At 37.5% G+C, this 10,545-nt stretch overlaps 1 long non-coding RNA gene across 1 annotated transcript; it reads left to right on the top strand.

The window, feature by feature from the left end:
• The first annotated feature begins 1,272 nt into the window (after positions 1-1,272).
• LOC113308848 lies at positions 1,273-4,033 on the top strand. Its single transcript, XR_003340130.1, has 3 exons — positions 1,273-1,859; positions 3,141-3,250; positions 3,752-4,033. It is a non-coding gene; the product is annotated as an uncharacterized LOC113308848 (long non-coding RNA).
• The last annotated feature ends 6,512 nt before the right edge of the window (positions 4,034-10,545 follow it).

Below are 10,545 nucleotides of genomic sequence, written 5' to 3'. Positions count from 1 at the left end.
AGACTACAACCCATAACTTCATCTCCACCTATAATCCACACATCAGTACCACACAATCATCACCCATATCTGTTCATTGCATCCACCAACAGCTTCTCTTTCTCAACTCATTCTCATTTGCGTAACCATTCTATGTCTCACCATTTTTTACATCACTGCCATTGCTATTTCAAAACTTCAACTACATATCTATCTCTCCTACAACACCATAAATATCCATCTCCGCCTCAATAACAATCATCTTCCACTTGCAGTTCAACCCAGAAACTCATAACAAAAGATTTCAAACCATCCACAACACAATTCCTCATCTCTGTGGTTAAATTTCATAATTGACCAAATCCCAATTTACCAATTCATCTTCTTCATATGCAGATTTCGACTCAATCAACCTAATTTGCATGAACCCTAATTTTTGGTTTGATTTAGGGAAGAACAGAAACCCTAATTCTATATGAAATCAAAATTAAACTTTATATACTCATCTCTATCTTAAATTAAAAGCAAACCCACTTATAATCAACCAAAATATAACAATTTCACAAAGAAGATTGAACCAATCAGAAACCCTAAATTTAAATCTCCGATTTACCTCTTCCTGTGAAGTCTGAATTCGATATTCATATCAACATACCATCACTCTCAATCATGCCTTGATCTCTTCATGATCCTCACGATCTCACAACGCAATCATCTCTCAAAAATCAACCAAAAAAAGAGTAGAGGAAGAACAGAGGAGAAGGGGAGAAACAGAAAAGAAGAAGAAAGAGAAAGAAAAGAGAAGAATGAATTTCTCTTCCTTGGTTTGATGAAGATAAGGCCGACCAAAATACTAAGGCACCCATCTCTCTGGATAAGGGCAACCAAGCGTTTTATCTGTGAAATGACATACCCTTTGTACTAATCCAGTGATATCATTTCTGTCCGGTATCCAATGGCTACTTGAATAACACGTTCGAGTAGCCCATTTCGCACAACTTTTCGAGATCTATCCAGTGCACTAATTTCGTAAATAAATTATTATTAGATTAATGTGGGAATGTTATATATAGCCCTACTTTTAAGATTCCTCCACAAATACCCTTATCACTTATAATAATACCCCTCCCCTCCTCAAAGGAAATATTAATTCCAAATTCACCCTCCCCAAATGATAAACTGGATCTGAGATTGTTTATTTCATTTTCACTTTTCTTTCTACTCTCCTCCTCTTTCAACCACTTCTGACACCACCACCACCATATCTATCTACCATCACCGAATCTACCGCCGCCAGCCACCACTACCACCAAAACCAGCACCATCTTCTCCGATACGATCGTATTTTGTTATGTTTCAGATCAAATAAAACTCTGTTACTACCATCATCTTCTTCTCCGACGGAAAAGTTTCTCTTCTTTGATTATGATGAATATTTTATTAAGATTTTGGAGTTTGAGAGAGATTAAGGTTTTCAATTATGCATTCTATTTCTCTATTTTAATTTTTGGTGGTGACATTGGTGGTAACGGTGGTCGAATTGATAAATCTAGGGTTAGGGGTTCGAGCTACTGGTGGTAGTGTGGTAACTAGTTGCGATTTTGATTTTTTTAGATACTTTGAACATACATTCTTGTCAATTTGATTGCTCGATCTAAAAAAGTGACTAACATTATTATGGTGTTTTTAGAAGAAATTGATATTGAAGGAGGTGGTGGCAGTGGTGATGGTGGAGAAGGATTATTTGAAACTATGTGAAAATATCGAATCAAACACAAAAGTAATTTAGGGTTGCTCAAATAAATTCCTCGAGTACTATTAGAAGCTCAAGGAGTAAGAACGACGATGTGGTGGTGGTGGTGGCGTCGACAGTGGAGGAGGTATTTCTATTTTTGTTTTAAGATTAGGGGTTTTTAATTACTTTGGAAAAAAAAATGCTTGATTGAATTTAGTGTTTTACTCATTTATATGTTAACTTTAGAAACCTTAATTTGCCTGCTCATATGAAAAGTGACTTGATTTGTGGACTAATAGTAAGAAATTAAATGGGATTCAAAATTAAACATGATCTACATATTTCGTAGATGTTGACATTTTTGTGGTTCCTCCATTTAGGTAAGAAGTTATTTGTGAAAGCACTTTTGTTGGATATGTAATATAGAAACTGAATTTATTTAAGAAGTCTTTCATGAAGTATTACTAGTGTTGGGTAAGCACAAGATGCATTAATGAAGCTGAGCTTCTTTTATATCATACACCCACCCAAATTATATGAAGACATTCAGACATGTATATGAAGACAGTCAGACACTTAAATATGACCTTTTTTTTTTTAATTTGGTTGTTCATTTGATTATAATACTTGTTAATGGAACTTCCTAGTTAGGTAGGTTCTTGTAAGGAAAATGTTTGAAGGGAAATGAGAATTGTTCCAGAAAATAGTTACAGTGGATGGTAGTGTTTTGATTTAGTTTTCATAGTAATTCTGCTTGTTACTGTGTACAAATTTAACTAAAGTTTGTTAAAATAATATATATTGCATGTGATAATAATGGGTGGTTCCAACAAAAGTTAGAATTGGTAGGGGATATGGTAGGAGTGGTGGTGTCGGAAGAAGAGTACAGCTATCCTTAGTAATTGATACACCCTCATGAAACAAGAGATTTAGATGTACAGTAGTATGACATTCCTTGTTAAGCATACATACATGTACCATATTTATTGGAGTCTTTTATGTTTTGATATATTATTATGATGTTATTTGCCTCTCATTCCTTGATGTATAAGAAAACTTGAGTCTATTTTGTGATAAACCATTAATTGCTATGTTGGTTTTATTGATTTAAGTTTTGATTGGGCATAAGGATTCAACATGGCTCCTGTTGCAGTCAGAGCCTTTTATTATTGTGGTTACTTTAGTGTAACATATTTCTATGAAAATCGTGGTGCATTTAGAAAATGAATAAGTACGGTCGAAATATTGGCAGTCAAAATGGATGTCCCGCAGATTAGTAGGAAAATCCTTATTGTCTACGTTGGAATTAGGTCTATCGTTTTCATATTCTATATGCAAATGGTATATATGACTGGATTGTTGATATATTCGGTATAAATATTTGATAATTAGGAGTATTTTAATATATTTTGTTGTCTCATGAAAGGTGTGCAGGAGTATTGGTACCATTCATCTTGTTGCTCGGATAAGGTCTATCTTTAGTCAATATTTTTACAAAGAAATGTTGCTGCAGTTAAGGATTCCTACTTGAATTTGGTGAGTCTATTTATTTGTAAGGTATATTGAAGCATTGAGTATTTATGCCAGTTTGTTGAGGTATGGATCCTCTTTTTCTTTGTAAGGTACAACTTGACCAAGTTGCTTCCGCTATTGGAGACAACTTGTGCTAGTTCCTTCCTTTTTCTGGAGACAACTTGAGAAAGTTTTTTTCACTTTTGGAGGAAACTTGAGATAGTTGATTCAATATTGGAGGCAACTTGAGCTAGTTGATTCGAGATTTGAAGGAAACTTGAGCTAGTTGATTCCACTTAGGAGGCAGCTTGGTTATGTTTTTTGGTTCATTCATGCATCTGAAATCATCTTAGAGTAGTTATGTATCTGTGATGCAATGGTAACACATGGTTGTGTTGAGTTGCTGTTATAGCCAGTTGAATTGGTGGAGATTAGTTGTGTTAAGTTGTTGTTATATCTAGTTGAACTGGTGGATTTTAGGTGAATGTATAGGGTTGTTGAGATTCCAACTTTCTTTGTTTGCAGCAATGCTGGAGGTAGCGGATGCCGCAGTGGAGGTGGTTTGTTGTGTTAGCAGTAGTGGTGATGGTAGTGGATGTTACAGTTGTGGTGGGGTAGTTGCGGGAGACAATATGAACTTGTGTTGGATGCGCACAAATTACTAGGTATATATGTGTTACAAAACATGAACGTTTGTGTTGTTTTATACATCGGTAGGTGTAATATATCTATTTGGATGTGATTTTGATATGTCATTTTGCATTAACGAAGTTGTGGTGCAACGGTAGCACAACTGACTCTATGTCAGATGATGTGTGTTCAACTCACACCAGGTTCACTTTTTTGTGTACTTTTCCTTTGTAGAAAACTTGTCATAGTTGCTTCCATATGTGGAGACAACTTGAGATAGTTGCCTCCATATTTGTAGACAACTTGAGCTAGCAACTTGTTCATACACACTATTTGTTGGAGACAACTTGAGCAAGTTGCTTCCACTTTTGGAAACAACTTCGGCAAGTTGCCTTCAGATTTGGAGACAACTTCAACAAGTTGACTCCACATGGTGGTGGTGGAATTGGTGGTTGCTGGTTGTGATTGGTGGCGGCGGTGGATGAAAGTGGTGGTGGTTGGTGGCGGTGGCGGGTAATGGTGGTTGTCGGTGGTGGTGGATAGTGGCACTTGTTGTCGGTGGTGGTGGTTGGCGGCGGCGTCGGTGGTGGGTGGTAGTTGACGATGGTGGTTGGCGGCGGTGATGAAAGGGGGCAGTGGTGGAGGGAAATGGTGGTGCTAGTTAGCGACGATGGTGGTGGTTCGCGGTGATGAACAGTGGCGGCGGTGGTGGTGGTTAGTGGTGGTTTTCGGTGGTGTTGGTGGTGTACGGCGGCGGTGGTGGACAGTGGTGGTGGTTGTTGGCGGTGGTGGACAATAAATGTTTTTTTTTTTTTTTTGAATAGTGGTAGTGGATTGTATACACTATACAAAAAAAAGGGGTATTTTAGTAATGTATTAAGCTTAGGGGTATTTGTAAAGTTCATAAAGGTATCTTTGCAAGGGGTCTCATAGTAGGGGTATATAGATAATGTTCCCTAGATTAATTTCTATTAATTAACGTTCGTGTCAAACTAATCGAGTCCTTAGCGGCTAAATCGTCTCTTGATCATCTCTAGACCGGTCAATCAGCGCTGAAGTGTTTGCGAGTCCTTACATTCTACCCACCTTACAAGAATTTTCATCCGCGAAAATCGAACCATCCTTCAGGTCTTCAAAACTCCCTACCTTGTAGAGAAAAACTATCTCTCGACTAAATGCAAGTACTACTCATACTTACAAATGCGCGAAAATTATCTCATTTCAAATGAGTTCGAAGCAATAAGAAATGAAACACAAACCTATATGGTTTTCTACAACTAAAATCTATAATTTTTAGCTCTACGTTCGATAGACTAATTTTTATTTCAATGGATTACTGGTTCTAAGTACATTAGAAAATGTTCTATAATAAAGTTTCTATGTGAATCTGTAATCTATCACTCAAAATTATCATCCCAGCTATACTAATTTAATCACTAACAGATAAATAAGTCTAAATTCTTCACACTAATTTTCTATCTCAATAAATTGATGGCTCTACATATATGCAAATGTACCAAATAAGTTTCTAGATGACTTTCAAAACCTATCAAATATACTAATCTCATTATGTTTCTAGTATGGGTTTGTTTACATGTTCTTAATTTAATTTATTTTTTTAGACATATTATTCTCTAATCTATATTAGATTTACAGAACATAAAGTACTTGGTTCACCCTACAATTTTTACTTCATAAAATGTACACACAACCAAACAACGACTCAATCAACCAAGTAAATCTTTTAGTTATTAATAGCTTTTAGTGATTAAGATTTATCTCACAACCCAACCAATTTTAAACTAATCTAGTTCACTAACTGGTACTAACTATTACCTATTGTTGCCCATGTAAGATCTAATAGTGAGCTCTGATACCAACTTGTGACGCCCCATATACTAAAATTGCTTAGCTAATATGATTGCAACCTAATTGAAGCATCAAATCCAGATTATCGATCTTAAGAACCATATTCAAATAAAGTGCTAACAAACGAATCCAAACTCTCTGGTAGAGTATGTTTGAAAGTCTCTCATGTTATATAAATATATAAATGTGTTGTTTTACAAAATAAAGAAAGAATACATATAATAAAAGACACATGGACAACACTAGATTCGGCAGAGCACTAAGCTACGAAAACGGGTATCTTCGCGCGTTCTGTTGCTTCTGATTACTGAAAATGAAGTGGGAACGAGTGAGCACATCATCCCGAAAGGGTGACCAGTGGAAACATATAACTCTCAAGTAATCACTAACATACTTCACAGTTCTAGAATAACAATAATTGAAAGAAAGAGTAATGAATCTAAGCACTCAGCAAATCATGCAACAAGAAGCAAGTGTTATCCTAACAAGAATAAAGTGTTATCCTAATCAATAATAATAACATCGCCACACAGAGTGCCCATACAAACCACGATTCATAATATTACCATCAAGATCAGAAAGTTAGACAAACAAGTATAATATCCACACGAGTGATTTCCCTTAAATAAATAGTATATATAATATTCTAACGGATGGCGTACCGCCCTACTAGATACTATTGCCGACGGATGGCGTACCTCCCTACTATCTTAATAAGCAGAAACTGTAATACTATTATCGGCGGATGGCGTACCGCCCTACTATCAATATACACAGGAAATGTAATACTTAGCAAGGAGTTGTGGGGAGACACAAACACTCCTCGCGAGGGAAATCACACAACACATATAGTACAGACACAATTGCAAACATAACAACATCATATATACGGATACGACATTGTAGATGGGGGAAAACGATTTGCTGGTTTTTAAGGAATTAAGGAGACGACCGTACGGAAGAGACTCCTCGAACCGAGCGAAATGTTAAACCTCACACAGATGCACCGCTGCAAAGGGGGTGCTTTAGATTCGAGAGATCAATCTGTAGTATTCCGGCCTAAATCAAGACAATGACCGTTCCAGAGTAAATTCGGTCACAAGAGAGGATGGGTTGATCTGTAGGAGGGAAGCTGGGAAATGTGTGGAATCAATGGTAATCAAAGATTGTGGGTGTGTGAATTCTGAATATGATAAGCTATGAATGATTGAAATTGCTCAATTGAGAGTAGTTGCTCAATTGATGAGTTGATGATCTCGTGTTGTCAGTTTGAAATGAGATTGATGATACTGATGATGCTTCAATCATGATTCAGAGACTTATTTATATTGCTGGAATTTTAGACACCATGATCCCATGAAGTGTGAAAGTTGATGGAATCAAGGAGTGGGGAAATGGAGATCGTGTTTGAAGCCAGTTGCTCAACGTGTGGAGACTTGGTCGATTTTCCACCCACTACCTCGTGAATTCCTTCAACTGATTTCACGACTTGTTCACATTCCATCGTGTGTTTGAACACACGTTCCATAGACCGCCAGACCAAAACCCTAAGTGATATTCCCCAAAGTGACACGATTGACGTATCGTGGTATGTTAGTCAATTGATGACTTCGTGGTTTGATGGGACGATGAGTCCATGTAGTTGCTAAGTTGAACATGATGTTCTGAAACTCATGCGTTGAACATGTCATGAGACAGAGGTATAGTTCTTACGATGAAGCGAGCAAGTATTGCTCATTCGATGGATCGTTGAATATTGGTTGTTGAACCAATATTCTTTGGCTTGAGAAAATATTTATCATATGAGCAAGTGTTTCTCATGTGATGAATTGTTGAATATTTGATCGTCTGAGCATGTGTTGCTCATCTGATGGATTATTGGCAGTGTACCAAAAATATTAATTAGAATACTGGTCGTTGAACCGAGCATAATTAATAAAATTAATGACCATGAGGTCGTCGTAAAATTATTAAGGTTGGAATCTGGAATGATGATCCTTGGATTCAGAAACCCTAATTTGATCAATTGATGATCAATTCATGGTTCGTCAGAAGTTTAACCATAGGACGAAGGAGGGAGCGACTATATGGGACTGTGGATCAATCATGTAGTGTCCATATGCTCACGTGAGCAAATACGAAGAACTCTTGAAGAGTTGACGATTTGTTGGTGTGAGAATGATTAAATGCTGGCTTAATCATTTATTCAAAAATGCTCGCCTGAGCCTTAGGTGAGAAAACCTAATTAATTATGACGAGGCGAGGGACCGACCATGGAGTCATGAAACCGGCCCTGGGTTGTCACGTGACCGCGTGACGATCACTTCATGAAAATCCAAAGTGTTTGGAAGAGTTTTGGACCTAATACGAGCAATTGTGCAAATTAGGTCAAAACTGTGAAAATTGATGGGACCGGCTTCCGTGAGCCAAAGAGACAATCTTGGTCGTTCAAGATAGCGTGCTCGTGTCCCCAAGGCGTCCGCGTCTCAGTCCTGAGAATTTTGATATTTTCTGGCGTGCAATTGAGCATCCATTCGAGAAAATATGCCAAAATTAGGGTTTCGACGAAACTGAGGAAAACACCATGAGATGATGAAAAATAATTATAAAATAAGGAATGAGGAGGCGTGGGACCGCCATGGTCAAGGCATGGTCGGCCGGTCGTGACCACGGTCCCGTGGTGCCTTTTCCTTAATTTTATAATATTTTGATGATTTTATGAAAAAAATTCATGAATTTTGAGAAATTTGATGAATTTAGGGAGTTTCCATGAATTGAAGGAGTTTTCATGAGTTCATGGAAGCAAAATATTAAAATAATAAAAACATGGGCGTATTGGACCATGGAGGCATGGGCGGCCGGCTATGGACCGGTCCCACGAGTTTTTCATAATTTTTTTAATATTTTTAGGTATTTTTGATGATTTGAGGGAATTTTTCCTAGTTTGGGAGAAATACCATAAAATCAAGGAATTTGATGAATTCAAGGAAAAATAGGAAAAATAATAATAAAATAATAAAGCAATGGGCGTGTGGGACCCCGGCCGGCTAGTGGCCCGGTCCCACAAGTTTTCATAATTTTATTTTATTATTATATGATGATTTGTGTAAAAAATACCATGAAATCAAGGAGTTTTTTCATGAAGTTAGAGAAATAATAATAAGAGGGAGCCGTGTGGTGTGGGGCCGGATGGGACCAAGGCATGGCCGGTTGGACAATGGTCACGCCCCACACTCCTTTCATTAATTTTATATTCTTTGTTATGCATTTATGGAAGTACAATGAAACCGAGGAGCTTCCTCGAGACGAAGGAGATTTGATCAGATGAGAGAATTTTCATCAAATCATGGAAAATAATAAAAATGTATTAAAAATGTAAAACAGGCGTGGAACTGACCACGACACGGTCGGTAGGTCGTGTGTCCGTGTTCCCAGCACCTTGGTCAATATTTTTAATTATTTATTATTTTCTTCCCTATTTTGCATAGGTTCATCGTTTCGTTGTATTTTGAAATACTCGTTCGTGCGGTGACTGTTAGTGTATCGTCGTTGAATACACTTTCACCATTTGAATCGGGGCTTACTTAGAGGTAGCTCAGACGCCCGGTTGTTGATTATTTATTAGTAATTGTGGAATCCAGTGAAGAATAATTCACAAAAATGAGTAGTAAGATGTTTATTATTAATTCATAGGATCAGCTGAGGATTCGACTACGAATTCAGAATAATAAAGTGAGCATTACCATTCCATGGGATCGTAGATTCGACCATAGAATCGGAGTAATTAAGATTTATCTATTACCATTTATGAGACCAGTTGTGGATTCGATCATGAAATCGGAGTAATGAGATAATATAGTTATTGTTATTCTATGAGATCAAGTCGTGGATTCGATCATAGAATCAGAACAATTGTTTATTGCCATTCTGTGGGACCAGTCGCAGATTCGACCATGGAATAGGAGCAATTGTTATTGCCATTCCATGAGACCAGTCGTGGATTCGACCATGGAATAGGAGCAATTGTAGTCAGGAATAATTAACTTTGTGGCTTTATACTAGCGGAGCAAGCTGTCTAGGAGCATTAATTATCCCGATATGAGCTTGTCGGTAAGTCATATCCTTTATATAGTCAGGGTAAACTCGTTGTTTGTTCCTGAAGACGTTATCTCTCTATACTAGCAGAGCAAGCTGTCTAGGAGTCGTCCATCTCGTGATTCTATATACAATTAATCACTGAAAGTATTCAGTATTCATGAGATATGCCGTTGTCCAGTCGTGAGACTACATATATACATGTACTCTGAGAGAAAGTATTCTCCGTTGAGAATTCGATGAGAGACCCGTGTCTCGATACTCATGTCTGATTGCTGGATTAAGTCCCCTGCTTACTGAGTTTACGATTTTAGCCCTTGTCGAAAATCCACCATCTACATTAAGTCCCCTGCTTACTGAGGAAAGCTGTGTTCCTCAGTCAGCATTAAATGGTGATTTTCCGGCCATAAATAATAATACCAGTAATTGAACTTAGTCGTAAGTTGAGACGTTACCAGATTTAGAGAGCATTAGCAAACCACGACTTGATGAAGGCTTCAATGTCATGATTGGAGCATCGTTTGATGAACATAAATTGGTGTTGATCCGCTGGTTTGGACGACGAGTCCATGGTCGGTTAGGATTCGCGGGCCGGGACCAATAAGGAAATCCTTAGAAAATTAGGTTTTGGCAATAAAAAATTGTATAAAAGGAATTAATCCCCTTTTTTTTTATTTCACGCCCAGAGCTCTACACGCCTTCATCTTCATCACTTCCGAGCATCA

The sequence above is a fragment of the Papaver somniferum genome, chromosome 9, assembly GCF_003573695.1.
Source record: "Papaver somniferum cultivar HN1 chromosome 9, ASM357369v1, whole genome shotgun sequence".
In the NCBI taxonomy this organism is placed as follows: Eukaryota; Viridiplantae; Streptophyta; class Magnoliopsida; order Ranunculales; family Papaveraceae; genus Papaver; species Papaver somniferum.
The sequence above is the reverse complement of the archived record's forward strand: the minus strand, read 5'-3'. Positions and strand labels throughout refer to the sequence as shown.